The following is a 21,691-nucleotide window of genomic DNA, read 5'->3' on the forward strand; positions in this document are numbered from 1 at the left end:
CCCACAGAGCCTGGCAGCCCCAGAGAAGGCTGCGGCCCCGGGACTTGAGGATCTAGGAGCGAGAATTGTTTCAGCTCTCTTGGGTGATGATGGCAGTTAGCTGCCCTGAGGAGGAGCCCCCAGCCAGGCTGGAGACCCATGGCTTAGAGGAGCTCACCCAGGAGGCTTACTTTGTCCCTTCTTGGGGCTCTCAAATTCAATTTGTTTGATTTTCAAAACAATGTACTTCTGTACTATGGAGTTACCAGCCCAAGGATATATTATCTTGGCAATATGACAAGAACGAAAATTTAAATAGAGGGCAAAAAGTTTAATTTAGCTTAATTTTGAATTCATGTAATCAAGGAAATGTAGAGTCCAGCTTTAGATTTCAACATTCAGACAGAAGGATTTCTAGCAGGTCCCAACTTTAGCTGATCACAACTGGGCTGTTAATAGTAATATCTTTAAGAGCTAAAGATGCTAAGGACCTATGTTCACTGTGATGAGAAGAGTCATACAATTCTTTATGCTATTCAGCTAAAAGTTATTACATAAACTGGGTCCAAAATATTATCTACCAAGAATGCAAAGGTATTAATAATAGCCATGGGACTTCCCTGCCGGTTCAGTGGCTAAGTCTCTGTGCTCCCAATGCAGGGGGCTGGGCTCCATTCCTGGTCAGCAAACTAGATCCCACGTGCAGCAACTTAAAGACCTAGCATGCCTCAACTAAGGCCCTGCTGCTGCTGCTGCTGCTGCTAAGTCGCTTCAGTCGTGTTCGACTCTGTGTGACCCCATAGATGGCAGCCCATTGGGCTCCCCCATCCCTGGGATTCTCAAGGCAAGAACACTGGAGTGGGTCAACTAAGACTCAGTGCAGCCAAATAAATGATAAGATAAATAAACATTTAAAAACACAACAGAAGCGATAGCCACAAAAGAGTGGAAACCTCATGATAATCTCTGTACACCTGAAAGCACTTTGCATCTGAGCTCCCAACACTTCACATTTCATAGAGGTAAACACACAACCCCCTGCCCCCCACCAGAAATTGTGGATAAAAAATTTCCTTCTGAAACTTGAAAACGTTGACCTTGCCTGATCAAGAAACTTGAAATTTCAGCACTGAAAGTCTCAGCAAAATTATTCTTTCTGTGTGTTTTCTGTATTCACACTCAGAGATTGTTAAAACAAATGGTGTATCAATCGGGTTACTTTTTTATTTCACTGTGACAGTTCTTGTTAGGGTATGGATAGAAACAGAAGCTTTTCAGTTTTTGAACCATTTTGATTTTGAGAGCTCAAACTCAACTAAGGGAAGGAATTTTCGGCATAGATGGCAGTGTTCAAAGCATTTTTTATCAGGAGTGGAGACCCCCTGGTTCCTCAAGGCCTCTGCTACTGTCTGCCCGTTGGCTGCAGCTGCACCGACCCCCCCACTGGCCCTACCTTCCTCTGCCCTCTAATTACGCTGCAGGAACCAAACCCCCAGCCAACCATTGCTCATCATACGATGTGCCACCTCCTGTTTCAGCCTCGCACCCAGTGCTAACTATCTGCCCGGCTTTGAGCTAAGTGGCTTAAGTTCTTAGGAAGCCATGTGATTGCATCTTGTACCAGCTGGTCTCCTAAAACAGCTCCAGGCAGAGACTGCTGTAGTTCTCCAGATAGGACCCACTCCGAGGTCATGATTTGCCATGAGGAAAGCTCATCCAACATGGAACAGCATCATTTTATGTCCTCTGAGCCCTCAGTACAAGCCTCCCATGCCCCAAGAGTCCTTAGTCTCAAGAATCTCACCAAAAAAGAAAGATTAATGCTTCTGCAGGGAGTTCTTAAAGATGCTTCAAGCCATCTCTTTTTTGGTAATTATTTTTGTCACTGTACCTTACCCTTCTCGTTCGCTTGGGTCCCAGAGAGGAGAAGCCCAAGGAGAAGAGAATGGAACTGCATAAGCTAAGCAGGATAGTAAGCACCTGAAAACAGAGGGCTTTTCCTTCTTGCTCACCTTTGGGTATCCTTGATACAAGAATGGTAGTCTGTATTGATTTGATCTATCAATATAGATCAGTACTGATCTATACTGAGCATATAAGTGTTCCATAAATACTTGCTGAATAAATGAACAAGTGAATGTGGGCTTGAGAAGATGATATTCAGGGTCAGGGTCATGATGTAAGACCCATATATTCCAGGGTTATCAGTCCACTGACAGTCACCCCCAGCCCCTCTAGCCCCAGTCACCACCAGTCTCTTGCCAGGTACTTCTGGGGGTGCCTACGGCTGTGCTATTTTACCTGTGCTTGGAAACAAGTCCCATCACACCCTCGATTCACACCATCTCAAGGGCTCCTCGCTGTCCCAGCTGTGGGAGCACTTTGTGGGAGAGCGTGGTCTGCCCTCCTGCCTACTCTTTCCACCCGGGGTGGGAGTGCTAGGGTGGGCTCTCCTGATTCTGTGTGTACCCCATCTCCAGGCCCTGGAGCAGCATAGGTTCCTCCCAGAGTCTTACTCAGCCATTCACAAGCGGGGCATCCTCACTCTCACATGCTTCTCACTCCTGGGGCTTGGAACCAGTCCACGGGCCTGGCTAAGGGTCAGACCTTCCCCTCCATCCCTCTCTTTTTCTTATCTTTCTATTCCTTTTGGCCCCAACAAAATCCTTTCCCATTAGCGTCAGTGTAAGCCAAAGAGCTCCTGCAAATCAGCTCCCGCAGGCAGGCACCTGCAGAGGTCACCAGCCTCCCAGATGTAGTCAGCCAAGTCCTGGTGGGAACTACCCAGGAAAGAGCCCTGGGCTTAGGGCCTGGAGTCTGAGGTCAAACCTCACATCTTTCCCCCGACTGCTTTGTAACTTGGGAGAAAGAATCTATGGGAGACTCCTGGGCCTCCCTTTCTGGGTCTGTGAGGGCAAGTGTGTTCTAGCAGTCTGTGGTACCAGGTGATATCTGAAAGAGAAGACAGTGAGGACAAGAGGCCAGGAAGGAGATGGAGGTGTGAGAAATCAATGGTTACCCAGGACAGGCAGGTAAGGGAGTGTTCCTCTGGGAGGAGACAGTCCACCACGGAAGATGACAGGGGCAGCTTTTGTGTCAAGTGCAGAGACAGAACACACCTCTTGGGCAGGGATACCTCTTTGGTTCTGTGGTTCCAGGAGCTTCATCAGGATGAAGAGCAGATGACATCCTTTTGTGCAGTTACACAGGAGATGACCAGAGTGAACGGTGACATTTTATGAATCAGTGAACTAAAATGGACTGGAATGGGGGAATTTAACTTAGATGACCACTATATCTACTACTGTGGGCAAGAATCCCTTAGAAGAAGTGGAGTAGCCATCATAGTCAACAAAAGAGTCTGAAATGCAGTACTTGGATGCAATCTCAAAACTGACAGAATGATCTCTGTTCATTTCCAAGGCAAACCATTCAATATCACAGTAATCCAAGCCTATGCCCTAACCAGTAATGCTGAAGAAGCTGAAGCTGAATGGTTCTATGATGACCTACAAGACCTTCTAGAACTAACACCCCCCAAAAATGTCCTTTTCATTTTAGGGGACTGGAATGCAAAAGTAGGAAGTCAAGAGATACCTGGAGTAACAGGCAACTTTGGCCTTGGAGTACAAAATGAAGGGCAAAGGCTGACAGAGTTTTGCCAAGAGAACACACTGGGCATAGCAAACACCCTCTTCCAACAACACAAGAGAAGACTCTACGCATGGACATCACCAGACGGTCAACACCAAAATCAGATTGATTATATTCTTTGCAAGCAAAGATGGAGAAGCTCTATATAGTCAGCAAAAACAAGACTGGCAGCTGACTGTGGCTCAGATCATGAACTCCTGATTGCCAAATTCAGACTTAAATTGAAGAAAGTACGGAAAACCACTAGACCATTCAAGTATGACCTAAATCAAATCCCTTACGATCATACAGTGGAAGTGAGAAATAGATTCAAGGGATTAGATCTGATAGACAGATTGCCTATGGACAGAGTTTTGTGACACTGTACAGGAGGCAGGGATCAAGACCATCCCCAAAAAAAGATAGGGAAAAAAGCAAAATGGTTGTCTGAGGAGGCCTTACAAACAGCTGAGAAAAGAAGAAAGCAGAAGGCAAAGGAAAAAAGGAAAGATATACCCATTTGAATGCAGAGTTCCAAAGAACAGCAAGGAGAGACAAGAAAGCCTTCCTCAGGGATCATTGCAAAGAAATAGAGGAAAGCAATAGAATGGGAAAGACTAGAGATCTCTTCAAGAAAATTAGAGTTATCAAGGGAATATTTCATGCATAGATGGGCACAATAAAGGACAGAAATGGTATGGACCTAACAGAAGCAGAAGATATTAAGAAGAGGTGGTAAGAATACCCAGAAGAACTGTACAAAAAAGATCTTCATGACCCGGAAAACTATGATGATGTGATCACTCACCTAGAGCCAGACATCCTGGAATGTGAAGTCAAGTGGGCCTTAGGAAGCATCACTACAAACAAAGCTAGTGGAGGTGATGGAATTCCAGCTGAGCTATTTCAGATCCTAAAAGATGATGCGTGAAAGTGCTGCACTCAATATGCCAGCAAATATGGAAAACTCAGCAGCGGCCCCAGGACTGGAAAAGGTCAGTTTTCATTTCAATCCCAAAGAAAGGCAATGCCAAAGAATGTTCAAACTACCACACAATTACATTCATCTCAAATGCTAGAGAAGTAATACTCAAAATTCTCCAAGCCAGGCTTCAACAGTATGTGAACCGTGAACTTCCAGATGTTCAACCTGGAATTAGAAAAGGCAGAGGAACCAGAGATCAAATTGCCAACATTCACTGGATCAGCAAAACAGCAAGAGAGTTCCAGAAAAACATCTACTTCTGCTTTATTGACTATGCCAAAGCCTCTGACTGTGTGGATCACAACAAACTGTGGAAAATTCTTCAAGAGATGGGAATACCAGACCACCTGACCTGCCTCTTGAGAAATCTGTATGTAGGTAGGAAGCAACAGTTAGAACTGGATATGGAACAACAAATTGGTTCCAAATAGGAAAAGGAGTACGCCAAGGGTGTATATTGTCACCCTGTTTATTTAACTTATATGCAGAGTACATCATGCGAAATGCTGGGCTGGATGAAGTACAAGCTGGAATCAAGGTTGGCGGGAGAAATATCAATAACTTCAAGTACGCAGATGACACCCTTATGGCAGAAAGTGAAGAAGAACTAAAGAGCCTCTTGATGAAAGTGAAAGAGGAGAGTGAAAAAGTTGGCTTAAAACTTAACATTCTGAAAACTAAGATCATGGCCTCTGGTCCCATCACTTCATGGCAAATAGATGAGGAAACAAGGGAAACAGTGACAGACTTTATTTTTCCGGGTTCCCAAATTACTGCAGATGGTGATTGAAGCCATGAAATTAAATGATGCTTGCTACTTGGAAGAAATGCTATGACCAACCTAGACAGCATATTCAAAAGCAGAGGCATTACTTTGCCAACAAAGGTCCATCTAGTCAAAGCTATGGTTTTTCCAGTAATCATGTATGGATGTGAGAGTTGGACTATAAAGAAAACTGAGTGTTGAAGAATTGATGCTTTTGAACTGTGGTGTTAGAAAAAACTCTTGAGAGTCCATTGGACTGCAAGGAGATCCAACCAGTCTATCCTAAAGGAAATCAGAACTGAATATTCATTGGAAGGACTGATGTTGAAACTGAAACTCTAATACTTTGACCACCTGATGTGAAGAACTGACTCATTGGAAAAGACCCTGATGCTGGGGAAGATTGAAGGCAGAAGGAGAAGATGACAACAGAGGATGAGATGGTTGGAGGGCATCACCGCTTGATGGACATGAATTTGAGCAAGCTCTAGGAGTTGGTGACGGACAGGGAAGTCTGGCATACTGCAGTCCATGGGGTTGCAATTAGTTGGACATGATTGAGCTACTGAACTGAACAGAGTGGCCGCCCATACTCCTAGTCAAGACTAGTTTTCTTTTGCTTAAGCTTTTGGTGTCATATCCAAGAATCCACTGCCAAATCCAAGGGCATGAAGATTTTTCTCCTCTTTTCTTCTAAGAGTTTTATGATTTTAACTCTTACATTGTAAAGTCTTTGGTCCACCTGAGTCAATTCTTGTGTGGTGTAGGTAATGGCCAAACTTCATTCTTTTGGTTATGACTCTCCAAGTTATTCCAGCTGTTGAAGAGGAGTGAGAGACTTTTGTGAGGCAATAATACATTGTGTCACGTAAATGTCCTTTGATCCAGGGCCTTGGGAAACTGAACAGAGATCAGGAAAATGGGCTGTAAGATTCTGAAGGTACAAGCTTACCAGAGAGTGCACAGTGGTTGCCATAATGCATTAAAGAAACAAATCCCTTTCCTTCTCAGCGAGAAGGGCTTCAGCTGACACCCAAGGTGGACATGAAGGTGTGGGCAGCAAGGAAGGGCTGGTGGCTTTGGGGCAAAAGGTTTAAGTTGAGGCCACAGTTGCAGCCTGAGGCCACCAGGGGGCACCAAGTGGGAGCACCTTAAATGGCTACCATGATGCAGCTTATCCAGAGGGTCATCTCCTGGGGAAGAGAACTTAGAGCACATGGGTTTTAGCATTTCCATTGATGGATGCTTGGAGCCTAAAACTATTTTTGTTACTTTTTGTTTATCCTCCCCCAAGATGGCATGGACTGGAAAAGCAAGAGTTACAATTACTCTCCCTTTCCAAAGTGCAGTTCAAAAAAGAACATTCTGTTTTTCAGGACCCCAGCTCTCTGTGAGAAATTCTATACTAGCATTCAAAATTAAGCCGTGTTTGCCAAAATGTAAATTTCTTTTAATGGCTAATTTTTTTTTAAGTGACTGCTTATGTTAGCAGCAGAGAAAATAAGAGAAAAAGAGGTATAATTTATCTAAAAAATAGCAGTTCTATTTTGGGGAAGGGATGTTACAGAGAACCAACGTAATTCTGTAATATTAACCTATTTTAAATTTTTCAAGTGTCAAAAATGCAGTTTACATTTATTGCCACAAATTCAGTGAACATTTTTCATTATGCCCTAAGCAGAAAATTTGAAATTAAATGTTCAGCAATGTTCAAACAAATGAAGAAATCCCCTCCCCCAGGCCATCCTTTGACATAACTAGGACAATCCAATGTAATAACTCTCTAAAAGGATTAATTCTGCCTAAAACCAGCTCCTGAAAAAAACCACATGGCACTTTCTGAAACATTCTTGATAATGTGAACACCATTATTACATTTACAACCCAGGAGCCTGGTGCTGACTCTGTCTTGGAACATTCTATGATAACAGTGAACAAGGGAGTCTTCACAATCAGAGTCACAGGAAAACCTAAATAATAATTAAAATACACAAAATAAAAGCAATAAGGTTGCATTTTACTTCTATGAAATTAATAAGATATTTTAAACATACTCACTGCTGGCCATGTTGGAGCAAAAATGGCCCACATACGTGCTGCTGATGGCAATGCAAATCAGCAGGGCCAGGCAAAGCCATTCAAAGTGTTTATCTGATTCAATGATTGGCATTATTCATCGGAAGAACAATGTTTTACACCTGCTTAATGCAAAATTATTATAAGAACGTTTGTAAGCTTGGAAGCCTCCTAAATATCTACTGAAGGTGGTTGATGATTAGGTAAAATGTGAGGTACCCACTTAATGGGGGGATTCCCTCATTGCTCAGTTGGTAAAGAATCTGCCTGCAGTGCAGCGGACCTGGGTTCAATTTCTAGGTCGGGAAGATCCTCTGGAGAAGGAAATGGCAACCCACTCCACTATTCTTGCCTAGAGAATCCCATGGACAGAAGAGCCTAACAGGCTACAGTCCATGGGATCTCAAGAGTCAGACACAACTTTGCAACTAAAGCACCACCACCACCCCCCCTAATGAAAAGCACAGGTATATGCAAATAAGACAGTGTTAAGAGGCACAAGTAGTTCTGTTGAGGCAGGGAGAGGGGCAGAATTGTAAATGCAGTTTTTTTCTTCTGCTGTTGAAAGTTTCCTTAATGTTACCATAAATTTATTTGTTGGCTTAATAAAAATGTTAAATAAGTTGCAAGCAAAGTTCCTTACCTTTTGGTTATTTGTAATAGGAGATACAGTCATGCGTATGACTGTGTCATGCATCTCTTTTTTCTTAACCTTTTTATTTATGCTTGACTTGACTTGACTAGCCTGGTCTGTGATTTCTTCCACACAGTATTAAGTTACACCTACCCATTAGGCCCGGGGAAGGGCGACGGGAATTCTCAGAGTATGAAGCCATTTGAAACTGCTTAAAGAGAAAGGCAGTAAGAGCAGATTTCCAGAGGAAAAGTAGTAATCCTGAAGTCATTCCAAGGAGGACAGCTGAGAAAGGAAGCCAGATCTGGCAGCAAGGCACAGCTCCTGGGGTGTTGTTCATGTGGTATTTTCTGTAAGGCGGGTGTAGCCCCACAAAATCCAGCCCCCTGGTAATTTGCAGTGCTGACTACCTACTTTTTTTTTTAAGTATTTATTTTTTTGACTGCTCTGAGTCTTAGTTGCAGCATACTGGATCTATTTCCCTGACCAGGGATCAAACCAGAATCTCCTGCATTTGGAGTGCAGCGTCTTAACCATTTGACCGTCAAAGAAGTCCCCCAATTACCTACTGATGCCCTACTGTAGTAGACATGGTTTTGCCTACCCAAAAGCCATTCTTTATTTCTTCCTTGCAGAGTTCCTGGTAATTAACAACAGCACCATCTCCAGCTAGTTTAAGCTAGAAAGGAGTTTATTTATGGACTCTGGGAGCTCACAGGACCCCTAGGAGGGCTGGAAAACCAGGCTTGAAGACTATATAACCTGGAAAAATACCCAAATTATACTACCAAACTGCTCCAGTGAAGATCTGTGGCCACTGCTCACTGTAACATGGATGTGATTCACGAGATGTTACCACTCAGCTGTTTCTAAAAACTGCATTGTCTACCCAAAAGGTTCCCCCATTTTCATTGGAAAAAAGAAACTGCTGGCCCCTAGTTCCTGCCTTTGCTCAGTTCTAAATTCAAGTCTTGAGCAGGTGTATCTGGTTGGTGGAGTCCAGGTAACATGCCTGCACCCAAGCCTTCCTGCCAATCAGGAAGGAGAGTTCTGTTTCCATCTGGGACTCATAATGTGTGGAATTTCTCAAATATAAGGAGCCACCAATGTGACAGGTGTCCGCAAAATTTCACCCAACTTTTTTCAGTTGTCGATTTTACTCTTTGTGGCCACAAGGTTTAGGGAAGGCTGGCCTCATATCTCGATTAAGCCAGTTGTGGCAATGCCATTTTCCTTCATGGTAACCGGCCCCAAAAGGCATATGACCCAATTCTGACCAATGAGGCACAAAAAAGACATCTGCTGAGGGCCTTCCGAGAAAGGTTTCTTAGCTCTTAGAGAGAGACACAGGGACACAATGAGCCCTTTTTCTGTCTCTGGATGGTGGTATGTGGGGATCTGAACACTGGAACTGCTGCCACCGTACCAGGACTGACACCCTTATAATGACAAAGCAGAAAGGTGGAATTCATCTGGGTCCTTGACAATATTGCTTAGCCTCTGACTCAACCAAGCCATCCTGTCTCAGGATGACTTGCTGTGTGAAATAATCTTTCCTGTATTGTGTGAGCCAGGTGAGGCTCTCCATGCAGCCCAAAGTATCCTGAGTGACTCACTCTGTCCACTGCTGCAAGGATGACTGAGGATGATCAGGATCATAAGACATGGCCATCTTCTTGGACTGGAGGACCCTGAGGATGTATCAGCATAGATGAAGTGGACAGGGAATGTGTGATTCTGAGCAGCTTCCCCTTCTCAGAAGTGGACCCATCTGTCCCCTCACTGCAACAAAACCCTCTTGCCTCTTGTGAATTTCATTTCCTCCAGTATGTTCAGTAATTGGAGACACCCTGTCCTGCCACTGAGAAGGCTGAAGGAGTTCCTGAAGGTTCTTCCTGGTAGAAACTTCCTGTCACCACCCCCACTTCCATCCTCCACCCCCCCAACAGCCAGCGGCAGGCTCATGGCCTCACCTCAGGCAATCAGACTCTTTCTCTCTAGACCTGACCTCTCCAACCAAATGACTCAATGATGGAAAACAGTAGGCATTCATTCATTCCGGAAAACTCTCCCTCCAGCCCTACTATCTGGCCAGGACTGCTGAGTCCTTCCCGCTGCCTGGTTGCCCTAAACTGCCCTGGAGGAATATCTGTTCTGTTTCAGAAACCACAGAGTTCCCATGAAACAGAGATTTCAAAACTACCCGAGCTGCCCAGCCAGAGACATTCCAGTGTGAAAGCTTATACTCTTGAAGAACTTCCAAATTAAAACTTTATGAAAAGGCAGTGCTACGATGCCATCTTTTCCTCTAAGGACTGCTTCGGTGAATTTATACTGAGAGGTTCTTTACATATGAAAGCCATCTTTTTTCTTCTTCTTCTGGCCCTCCACCCCCAAATTGGGAGTTTAAATTATGAAATAAAAAGATTGATATAAACAAGCTGCTAAAATTAAACTCATCACAAAGTTTACACATGAAGAAATGGTTCATGAAGTATTTCTGTTTATAAATTTCAGGGAATATTGGTATCCTGGATCTTTGCTTGTTGGGAACCTGAGGACAATTATTTGAAATATTTTAAAAAGTGTTTCACTTCCTGGAACTGTAATGAGTACCATGTGACATCCAAGGGCAAGAGAAATAAATATTGAGTATGTGGAAGAAAAAGAAAACCACTTTATCTCTTCATCTGCAACATTTTTGCTTACATAAAAATTTTTAATTGTGGTAAAAACACATAGTATCCTAACCATTTTTAAGTGTATAATTTAGCAGAATTTAAAAAAAATTAGCCAATTTAATGCTGGAGTTTATCAAACATATTCTTATACAACTTGCTAACATGAGCGGTTGTTAATTTTCTGATAAAATTAGCCTTCTTTAGTCTGCTCTCTGAGGAAATGTTAGTAATAAAGTTTAATACTGAGACCGCACTACAGTGATGACCTCTCTTCTATTTTTGAACACTGAAACAGATGAAAATGATCCAAGAAATAAAGAGAAACACATTCATGAGCAAAGCCAGTTAACTTCTCGTTTTAACCTCCAGCTAATTAAAAATACTACATAATGTTCAGTGGGTCTTGCTGTAGTCAAAAGGAATTGTATACTATTATATTTTTAAACTTCTATTTTGTAAAATTTCCAATGTATACAAAATGAACAGAAAATGAGCCCCCATGTACCCAACCTCCAGCTTAAACAGCTTTGTTTCATCTGTTTCTCTACTCCCCACATACATACTTCATTACAATTATTTTCATTCATTCTTTTAGGTAATTTCTACACACTAAAATATACAATTTTTCATTGTGCAATTGTGGCAAATGAATGCTCACACATAATCAATGTCCCTATCACAATATAGAACATTTTCATCTCCCCAGAAATTTCCCCTGTGTCTCCTCTTACTCCCATTCAGAGACAAGCCGCTGTTTTTATTTTTTAACTTGTGATTATTTTTGCCTGCTCTAGAACTTCACATATAAAACGATACTCCTTTGGATCTGCCTTCTGTTATTCAGCATACTATTTGTGAGACTCATCCATTTTGCTGAGTAATTCCTTCATGTTTATTGTTGTGTAGTATCCCATTGTGAGAACACTGGCTCTTACGGTGGAAGAACCATTGTTAGATGGTATCTTACTATCTGGGTGGTGGACAGTGAGTTGCCTCCATCTTCTGCTTGCTTGCTTCACTTCAGTTGTGGCCCATCCTTTGCCCCTGTAGACAGTAGCCCCCAGGCTCCTCTGGCCGTGGGATTCTCCAGGCAAGAATACTGGAGTGGGTTGTCATTTCCTCCTCCAGGGGATCTTCCCAACCCAGGGATCAAACCCAAATCTTTTGCACCTTCTACACTGGCAAGTGGGTTCTTTACCACTAGCACAACCTGGGAAGCCAGCTTTTGGCTATTGAAAAAAAAAAGCTGCTATGAACAGTCTCAAACAACCGTTTTGTGTGTGTGTGTGTGTGTGTGTGTGTGTGTGTGTTTTCATTTCTTTTAGATAAATTGCTAAGTCCAAGTATAGCTTGATATTAATAGTATGATACTGTCAAGCCATTTTCCAAAATGGTTGTACCATTTTAAAGTCCCACATATATCCAGCTACATACAACAACATATGAGAATTCCAGTTACTCTATATTCTCATTAACATTTAGCTTTATAAATCTTTTAAATTTTAGCCATTCTGATGGATATATGATGGCATCCTATACCAAACTCTGCATCTGACTCTTTAATCCAGCAAGACTGTGAATTTTTGCTGCCTCTAAGCTGTCCAGAGGTTGGGAAGTTATCAAAAGCAAAAAGCTGCTGCAAATAGCAAATCTCACTCAGGTAGATTCTTGTCTGGTTTCTCTCAGTTTTTGGTTATTCTTTGGTGTTTTCTAATAGTCATTTTTATTAAAAATTTCCCCAAATTTGGAAAGGTTTGCCCAACCAAAATACTGTTACTATTAGCTATTATTTTAAAATATATTAAAAATATTGGAAATTATTTCTTGAGAAACTAAAAATTCACCCAAATGCTCATAACGAACCTAGCTATACATAGTGAAAAGTAAAGCATGATGTGGACCTCAATACCAAAAATTGCACAGAATGAATACACACACACACACGCACACACACGCACACACACACACACACGCACACACACGTATACATATACATGGGCTTCCCAGGTGGTGCTAGTTGTAAAAAACCCACCTGCCATTGCAGGAGATGTAAGAGATACAGATTCCATCCCTGGGTTGGGAAGATCCCCTAGAGGAGGGTGTAGCAACCCACTCCAGTATTCTTGCCTGAAAAATCCCATAGACAGAGGAGCCTGGCAGGCTCAGTCTATAGGGTTGCAAAGAGTGGAACATGACTGAAGTGACTTAGCACACACACATACACATACACCCCTACCCCCCCACGCACAGGTATCTTCATCCACAAGGTGTTGTCCCTTGACGATTGCTGTTGACAATCCTGCCCTCACTGACGACTGATGTAGGACAAAGCAGTCCAGGGCAGGTGGGCCATGCCCATCTACCTCTCGAGTGTTAGCAGTGAGTCCTCCACAGGTAGGCCCTTGGCACAGTTAGCCAACCACCAGGCTTATAGCCTTAGTTATGGGACAGTAACAATCAGAGAGATGTGCATGGAAGTGGGACAGTAGAGTGATAATGAGCAGACACTGTATACTGTCCAGAAACAAAGCAACTTCAGGCAGGGTGGGAAGAAGATTGCTTTTGAGGACATACAGTTTCAAGCATGAAACCAGTTACTTTTCAGGTTTACATTTGAAGAAGGGATGAGGGAGGGAGGGTGACTAATAGGAAAAGAGGGAAGAAAAAGTGCTCCTATTACGTTCATGTCCAAATTCCCTGAAGTAACTTCTGTTGTTATTCCCCTTTATCAATTAAGACAAGCGCAGTACTCTTGCCTGGAAAATCCCATGGATGGAGGAGCCTGGTGGGCTGCAGTCCATGGGGTCGCTAAGAGTCAAACACGACTGAGCGACTTCTCTTTCACTTTTCACTTTCATGCATTGGAGAAGGAAACGGCAACCCACTCCAGTGTTCTTGCCTGGAGAATCCCAAGGACGGGGCAGCCTGGTGGGCTGCCATCTATGGGGTTGCACAGAGTCGGACACGACTGAAGCGACTTAGCAGCAGCAGCAGCAGTGAGGTAACTGCTTTAGTGACTCCAACATGTTTCACGTATCATTAGGGCAACAGTAGTCAGTTTTTAGAAGTTGGAGCTCAAGTTGCTAAATCTTTTGCTTTTGATGGATGATGAAATGGTCACTAAACTCATGCAAGACATATAAAGAAAGTGTCATTGTTTCAAAAGCTCTAGCTCTGCTTTGCATGCACAATCTGTTAATCAATCAACCTTCTTGTCAGTTAATTAGAGTTTTAAGTGGGTTAAAAAGTCATTCTTAAAAAAATACAACCTATTCCTGGGTGGTGTATATACCCGTCATGCACATCAATGTATTAATTATTTTACTTGTGTGACTTTCCTCCTAATGGCTATCTGAGCGAGAAGTGTGTCATCTTTCTTTTTTCCCTTTGGAAAAGAAAGAGAGGCAGTTGTGAAGCCAGGGCACTTGGCAGGGAACTCTGGGGAAAGCAGGCAGCAGAGAATATCATGGCTTCTGGAGGGCAGAAAGAGGAAAGATGTTAATTGTCAAGAAGATGTTAAAGACTCTTTTGCCTCTTTGAACTTTTCTAGGGTCTTTTTGGAGACAACCCTCATAAGTCTGATCACCACTGAAAACCCTGCATGCGATGCCAGTGCAGAGAATGAGTTCGTCTCCTTCTGATTTATCTTTCTCATCCTCACTGGGTGGACTCTTGAAACAAATGGGCATTGTGCTTACAGACAGTTGATCCACAGGCTAAACTGAGGGCTCCTCCCTATCCTATGGTTTCAGACCCATGTGGCACTCCATGGTGGACACCAGAAGGACTAACCCCAGTGAAGAAAGCCATAGAGAGGTGGGGTGCGGTATCTGGTATGCAGACACTAAGGAAGCAGGCCTTGATTTTAAACACACTCTGAAACCTGTCAATTGTGTTCTCTTCTTTGCCTGCATCCCCAGGAAACTCAGTCCAAACACAAAAGTTCAAGAATTCCTGACATGTATTTCTGCATACTAACTTTATCCTTATCTATCTTATTATTCCACTTTTATTTTCCTTTTGCCCTCTCTGTTTGTTCTTAGTTTGATATATTGTGCATTTGTATAAAGTTGACTCAATTCCTTTGGGGAGTAAGGTGGGGGAAATAAATAAGGCCTCTTTAGATTGTCTTTTAATAGCAAGAGTGCACAACATTACTTGGCAAGAAGAGTTAGAGCTGTTTGGTGTCCTTTGTCAAATGAGTTATTGAGCAAGGCATGAGTCTTGCTTTTACGTAGGAAAACAGTTTTTCCTGTGCCCATCTCAAAGCCAAGTCTTTTTCTTCTTTTTGATTCCTTCCTATTGAGACCCAATTGCTTACTAGCCTTTCTTAAAAAAAAAAAAAAAAAACTTACTTAATATCTCTCTCCAAGCTTATAAAGGGTCAACTAGGTTTTCTTTAACTTAACGGAAGTTGAAATTGGAGAAAAATTTTAAAATTTGCAGAAGCATTGTCCTTCAGTTTAAAAACAATGAAAGCTTTGTTCTAAAAGTGATTCAGTTTAAAAGTGGGCTTATCTGGTAGGCTGTGGAATTCCCACTGTCTCTGGCTCAAACAATTAGCACAGATAACTCCCATGATTGGTTTTTAGGTACAACTATCTTCATAATGTCCTTAATAAAATATTTCTGGCCCACCACTAACAAACACATATCTATCATCTTAACTATGTTCAAGATACTATTCGCAGCACCCAGGGGATTGCCTCTGGTGAAGGAAATAGCAACCCACTCCAGTGTTCTTGCCTAGGAAATCCCATGCACAGAGGAGCCAAGTGGGACAGTTCATGGGGTCACAAAGGGTCCAACATGACTTGGTGATGAACCAAGGGATTGCAGAGATAAATAACCCCAGTTCTTGCCCTCTGAGACCCTATGACATGGGGGCTTGGAGATAGTATGTGTGGGGAAATAGAAAGATAAATAAATTCATATATTGCTAGACAAAATGAGAGCAGTGCCATGATGAAGAACATGCATTGTGAATGCAGGAGAGGGTCTGGTTTGGCAAGCAAGATGGGCGCTGACTTCATGGAAGATGGAAGAGGGTTGTGTGGAACAGTGAGCAAGAAACAGTGAGGCCCACTGAGGCCCACCATATGGATCCTGGAACTCAGGCTCAAGGCTTTTGTCCTCAATTTTGCAGTAAGGGGGATGGGATGTGGGTACTAAAGAATTTAAAACTGGAGAATATGAGAGCAAGGACATTTTAATCTCATTTTATTTAGACACCACATACCTCCAGATTAGATTCTGTGGTGGCTTAGGACAAAAACATAAAACCTGTTTTAAAAAAGAAGTGGAATGAAAAGCACAAGTCCCAACTCACACTCCAGCAAACTGGTAACAAGCCAGCCTGCTCTTGACCTACCATGGCCTTGTTTGGATTCAACAAATTACCTTCGTAACTTGAATCATGGAGAGAAGTAACCAGAAGTCAGACAACACATATGGGAGGGCAGTTCCCCGTAGCTCAACGTCCTGACATTTTAACTTGTCTGCTCTCATTTCAGCTGCCTGGGTTCACCTCCAGGAAGAGTGCAGACACTGTAATAGTATTGTTACACAGCAAGCTTCCTTTGACTTTACCAAATTTTCCCCCTAACCTGCAACTTTCCTGACACAACTGAATTCCCCATCAGGAATGGCCCTCTAATTAAATTGCTTCCTTCACTGCTCCAGCCCCCAAAGCTAGGGAAACAATAAATTTCTAATTTCTCTTTGGGGTTCTTATTCTCAAGTCAACCCTTCTGCTCTAGTCATATTATTGATGTGGCATTTTATGTCCCCAAAATACCTCGTGGCCTTTCTAGAAAATAATACCTCTATTAACAAAAAGGATGGTTCCAATGGCATTTCCTTGGCAGACATTTTATTAGTAAAGGGAAAAATGAAACTGGGGGAGAAGGGGAGGTAAGGTATACGAAATAAGGCCAGGAAGGTTAGTAGCAAGAAATCATTAAATATGACCGAAAATGCTGTCACTTATATGAGAATGTATGTGTCTAGGAGTCTCGGGTCGGAGAAGGACATGGCAACCCACTCCAGCGTTCTTGCCTGGAGAATCCCAGGGACAGAGAAGCCTGGTGGGCTGCCGTCTATGGGGTCACACAGAGTCGGACACAACTGAAGCGACTTAGCAGCAGCAGCAGGCAAGACAGGCAAGCAGGTTAAAGCAGGCAAGACATGGACAGATGGAGAAGATGGGAAGGAGGTGGGGCTGTCTTTAGGGAGGGAGTGAACATGAGAGGCTGGCAAAGAGGCCCAGGTTCCCCGTCTCATTGACTCTCTTGGGCCCAGGCCCCATCCTGCTGGACCTCCCAGGCTGGAGGAAGCAGAAGACTCTCAGGCTCTGGCTCACTATCCAGGGTTCCCTAAAGGCCAACCTATCACCACCAGGTCTGGGACAATTCCAGGAGCACCTACTGACCCAGGACCATTGCCCTGAGAATGAATGGACATCTCCTCCCCTATCTACAGAGACCTGAAATCCTGTTAAAGAGAGAGACAGCCTTTCATTCCAGTTAATGACAGAAGTCTTGAAATGAAAGATTGGCAGGGTAACACTTTCTATGAAAAGACTGATTACCTTAACCTTCACTATAGCCAAAAGCAGTTACAGGGAACTGGACATTGATCAGAGGTGAGCTATGGAGAAGGAGAGAGAAAGAGAGAGAGAGAAAAGCTTGTTAAGTGGAGACTCTGTGATGGAAGATGGACCTGGAAGGCATCTTGACTTTGGGGAGTCATCCTGTTACCCTCAGTGGGCCCAAGACAACATATGCTGTGCCCGGGGTTGGCCTAGGGGAGAAGTGCAGGGTCACACAAACTTTCTCTTCTTGAATATATAAATTCACCCACTTGTTGCAGGTATCAATGTTTCCAGTAGGTCCTTCATCCTCTTCAGTCATCTGATGGCTGACTGCACAGTGACCCCACCAGCTCATCTCTTCACTTTGGTTTTGCTATAGAAGAAGCAAGTGCGCTTGGCCTGCAGGTTGGTTTCAAATTTCTTCATCATTTTCCTGACAGAGGCCCCATAACCAGTTCCCTGTTTGCAGATGACATGAAATTTCTGGGTGCATTTAGCCCTGCCTCCACAAGCTGCCCCCTAGCCCAGAGAGGAAACAACCCCCTTTATTGTAATGTCAGCCGATAAATGTATAGATTGACTTCATCTCCAGGAGGTTTGTTAACTGAGGTGACATAATCTCTGGGTTTCCCTGGTGGCTCAGCCAGTAAAGAATCTGCCTGCAATACAGGAGACCCAAGTTCAATCCCTGGGTTGGGAAAATCCCCTGGAGAAGAAGAATCCCATGGACAGAAGACCCTGGCAGTCCATGCAGCCACAAAGAGTCAGACATGGCTGAGCAACAAACATAAACTCTCTGTTCCTAGGAATTCCGCTTTTTTAGATATTCCCCTTTTTCTCCTGGCCCCACTGTGCCTCCTGACCAGGAACTGAACCCAGGCCACAACAGTAAAAGCACCGAGTCCTAACAATTAGACCACCAGGGAAGTTCTCCAAATTGCTATTTTTAAAAATGACTTGTTGGTCAAATCCCAGAGTGGTATTTCAGTCACTGAAACATTCATAAACAGACTCAGAAAAAGCAGAAACTGGGCACAGGCCGGGATCCAGCACAGCATGGGGAAGGGGCAGGGTCTGGGTGAGAATTCTCAGGGAGGAATCCTACCACTCCTGCTTCAGTAGCGAAGGACACTTCTGTCCTCTACACACTAGGATCCTCCCTCAGAAAAGAGCTGTTTGCTTTACAGAAAATCTCATCGACTGTCAGCACATCCTCTGAGGCGGGTATTCTCCTCCTGGTTAGGCAGCGGTCAGGGCCCTGCCCCAAGCCACACCACCACTAAGAACAAAGCTGAGGCTGAGGCGGGCCTGTGAGACTATGGAATCACGGTGCACACCATGGGGACTGCCCCCGTTTGTGCCAGGGGCTGAAGAAGCAGCATGCTGTCTTGGGGTGGGGGGGGATGTCTACCCCTGTACCCGACCTCCAGGATGCTAAAGGTACATGCAGAGAAAGGGTCAAGCTTGCTTCTGGAACACCTTTTTGCCCCCCATTCCAAGCCAGGAGAGCTGCCAGGGCCCCAGTGTGGCCCCCAATTTGCTGCTGTGGGAGGCAACTTGGCCAGGGCCCTGAGGAGAGGGTGGCAGGGATCCAGGGGGGTCTGTGATGACAGAGAGTGGCAAGGGGAGCCCAGATCCACAGGAAGGGGCCACAGGTCTACAAATAGGCTGAGAAAGAACACACCATGAATTCATAGGCAACTGAGACCAGTAAAACACCAAACCAGCCTGACCACAGTTTAGGGGTCACAGAGAGTATACACACATATGGACCAGCACAAGGCCAGGGGCCCATCTCACTCCCAACTGTCATGAGATCTTAAAAGGACTCTGCTGCCACCCATTCTTCTAAGAGAGGAGCAGAGAACGGGGATGGGATGGAAGCTTGAAAGATTGAGCAAAATGGAGACAGACATCGCCCTAAAGAGAGTGTAGTAATCATTGCATCAAAGTCTAAACTGATTAGATTCAATCTGGCTTCTCTTCACCACCATCCAGTGGGTAGGGGCCTCACCAGGACCACGACAGATATCAAGTTGCACTCGTGAGCTCCGTGAGCCTATCAGAAGTCCTGCTGCTCACTGCAGTCATGCCCTGGCACTGCCTAGGCTACACTTGGCAACCTCGTCTCATTTATTCTCCACAAAGTACGTCATGTGCCTCTCCTAGGGGAGACCTGGTGCCCACCTGGGATTCTGTGTGTGGGCTGTCAGGCCTTCCCTGGCACCAGGGCCCTGCCGTCTTCAGGATCAGGGTGGATGCAGGGCTCTCTCAGGGTCCTAATGCTCCCCTCTTATCAAGTTATATTTTTAACACATCTTGAGCCACTAGGGCCCAGTGTGTCCCTCTCTACTTGGGCTTCCAGAGCATGAGGGTAGAGGGTGTAGAGAGCTCTGGGCTGCTAGGCAGGCAGTTGTAGGAGGCCCAAATCACCAAGAATTCCAGGCCTGGGGTGGTTCATCTATGCCAACCTTGCCACTTGAACAAACCAGGAAACTGAGGCTGACCTCATCGTAAGGCCCAGACTGAGCCCCAGCATGGGGCTCTCTGTCCTTGGCAGTCCTCCCGTGGGGTCCAGAGAGGGCATGTGAGGAGGCCGCAGAGGAAGGACTAGTGGAGCTGAGCTGCTCACCTTCTGTTTTCCTTCAGGCTAGCCTGGAGCATGAGATGCACTTATAGTTCTAGTTTATTCTCCTCGCCTTCCTAAAGAAAATTTTAAATGAACTCCACAGTGTTAATTAACCTTTCCCACTGTTTGGCGTCACCCTGGTCCCTGTGCTCTGTATTCCCCCAGCAACAAATCACACTGTTTGCCTATTGATTGGCTATAAATCAAACCTTTTACAGCCAATTAAATCATACCAGCACGACTGGTATGATCTTTGCAAAGTCAGCATTTTGGACGAGCAGGGTTGTTTCTTCTCCTCTACCAGTTTCAGAGATGGGTAGAATTCTCCATGTGGGGAATGGGGATGTTGACTTTGGAGCTGAACAGTGTTTGAGGGTCCAAGCTAAATTTAGTTGGACCCTCCGGGTTGGTTGGTATTCCAGCAACTAAATGTGGGCTTGCCCAGCTGTATTCTAAGCTGAGACCCAATTTCCCTCTGTTTGGTTTTGTTGTATTCTATAGGACTTTGGTTTGGTTACCAAAAATATAAAGGGTTTTCTTGTGGGCTTTGAAGTAAGTTCAACCAGAGAGAGTGAGAACAAACCGTTTGGTACTGACGTGGGGTAGTGTGATCTGAAGGGACTTGTCTCGCTAGTATAAAACATTTTTTGACCCCCCTCCCAAGTTAATTGTCTGAGACTAGGCAAGAGGGAAGATCGTGGTTGCTTATTTGCACATGCAGAAAGCTTACTATTTTTGTATGTCAACTATACCTCAACAAAACTGAAATTAAAAAAAGAAAGAAAACTTATTATCAAGAAGCTCTTCCAAAATTTTCAAAACCCTGTGCTTAAGTACTAAACCATATACACAATATGCTACCATCTGTGTAAGAAAATCGAAAATATACATTTGCATATGCAAATACGATTTCTGGAAGCAGTCACAAGGAACTGGCAATGCTAGTTGTGTCTGGAGAGAAAAGCTGGAGGACTATAGACCAGAAGGGTCACATTAGAGTTTTTTCCTGTGTGCACAGGTTACTTACAGTTTTTATGCTTAAAAATGTATTATTTGGCCAGTGCATTCTGTATACATACATGTGACATCACTGCTTCGTGATTCCATTATTGCCAGAGCAGTTTGTAACATAGCACCTCCCAATTTGGAAACTCCGGGAAAGAGCAAGCAAAAAGCCACAACTGTTTGAGCAAGTATGTATGTGTGAGTTCATATGGTGCACACACACAGTGACATACATCATATTTTTTTTCACATAATTCCACAGTGTAGGTTTTAAAAACTGAGTATTGAATGAAAAGGCTGGAAACAAATATGCCCACATTGTTAATAGTAATTAATTATGCATAATGGAAATACAGATCACAGCTATTTTCTTCTCTATATGTGTGGGCACCTAAAAAATATCAACCCAAAGTTTCTACTTAAACGTAAATTTTGACCCTGTGTTAAAAAGCAGTGTCTTAAGTACAGGAAGATGATAAAGGAACTCCCATGACCACAGTCTCCAAGTGCTAACGTTCAATCTCTTATAAGAAGCATTGGAATTTCACTTACTTGACATCATTCACGGATGACTCATACTTGTCCATGTCTTATCCTTAGATCTGTTCGTTTCTGTTCAACAAATGCTTATCAAATGAGTGTGATGGGCTGGGTGCTGCGGGATATGAACCACTGCCATTTCTCCCACCTTTAAAAAGAGAAAAGAAAGAA

At 43.8% G+C, this 21,691-nt stretch overlaps 1 protein-coding gene across 1 annotated transcript in view; it reads right to left on the reverse strand.

Moving 5' to 3' along the window:
- Window positions 1–21,691, reverse strand: part of ARMC2 (armadillo repeat containing 2) — a 224,699-nt gene that overhangs the window by 134,574 nt on the left and 68,434 nt on the right. The window contains exon 3 of the mRNA XM_069598145.1: window positions 21,533–21,668. The gene's annotated coding sequence lies outside the window, so the exon portion shown is untranslated. The remainder of the gene's footprint in view (window positions 1–21,532; window positions 21,669–21,691) is intronic.

The sequence above is a fragment of the Ovis canadensis genome, chromosome 8 (genome assembly GCF_042477335.2).
Source record: "Ovis canadensis isolate MfBH-ARS-UI-01 breed Bighorn chromosome 8, ARS-UI_OviCan_v2, whole genome shotgun sequence".
NCBI classification, from domain to species: Eukaryota; Metazoa; Chordata; class Mammalia; order Artiodactyla; family Bovidae; genus Ovis; species Ovis canadensis.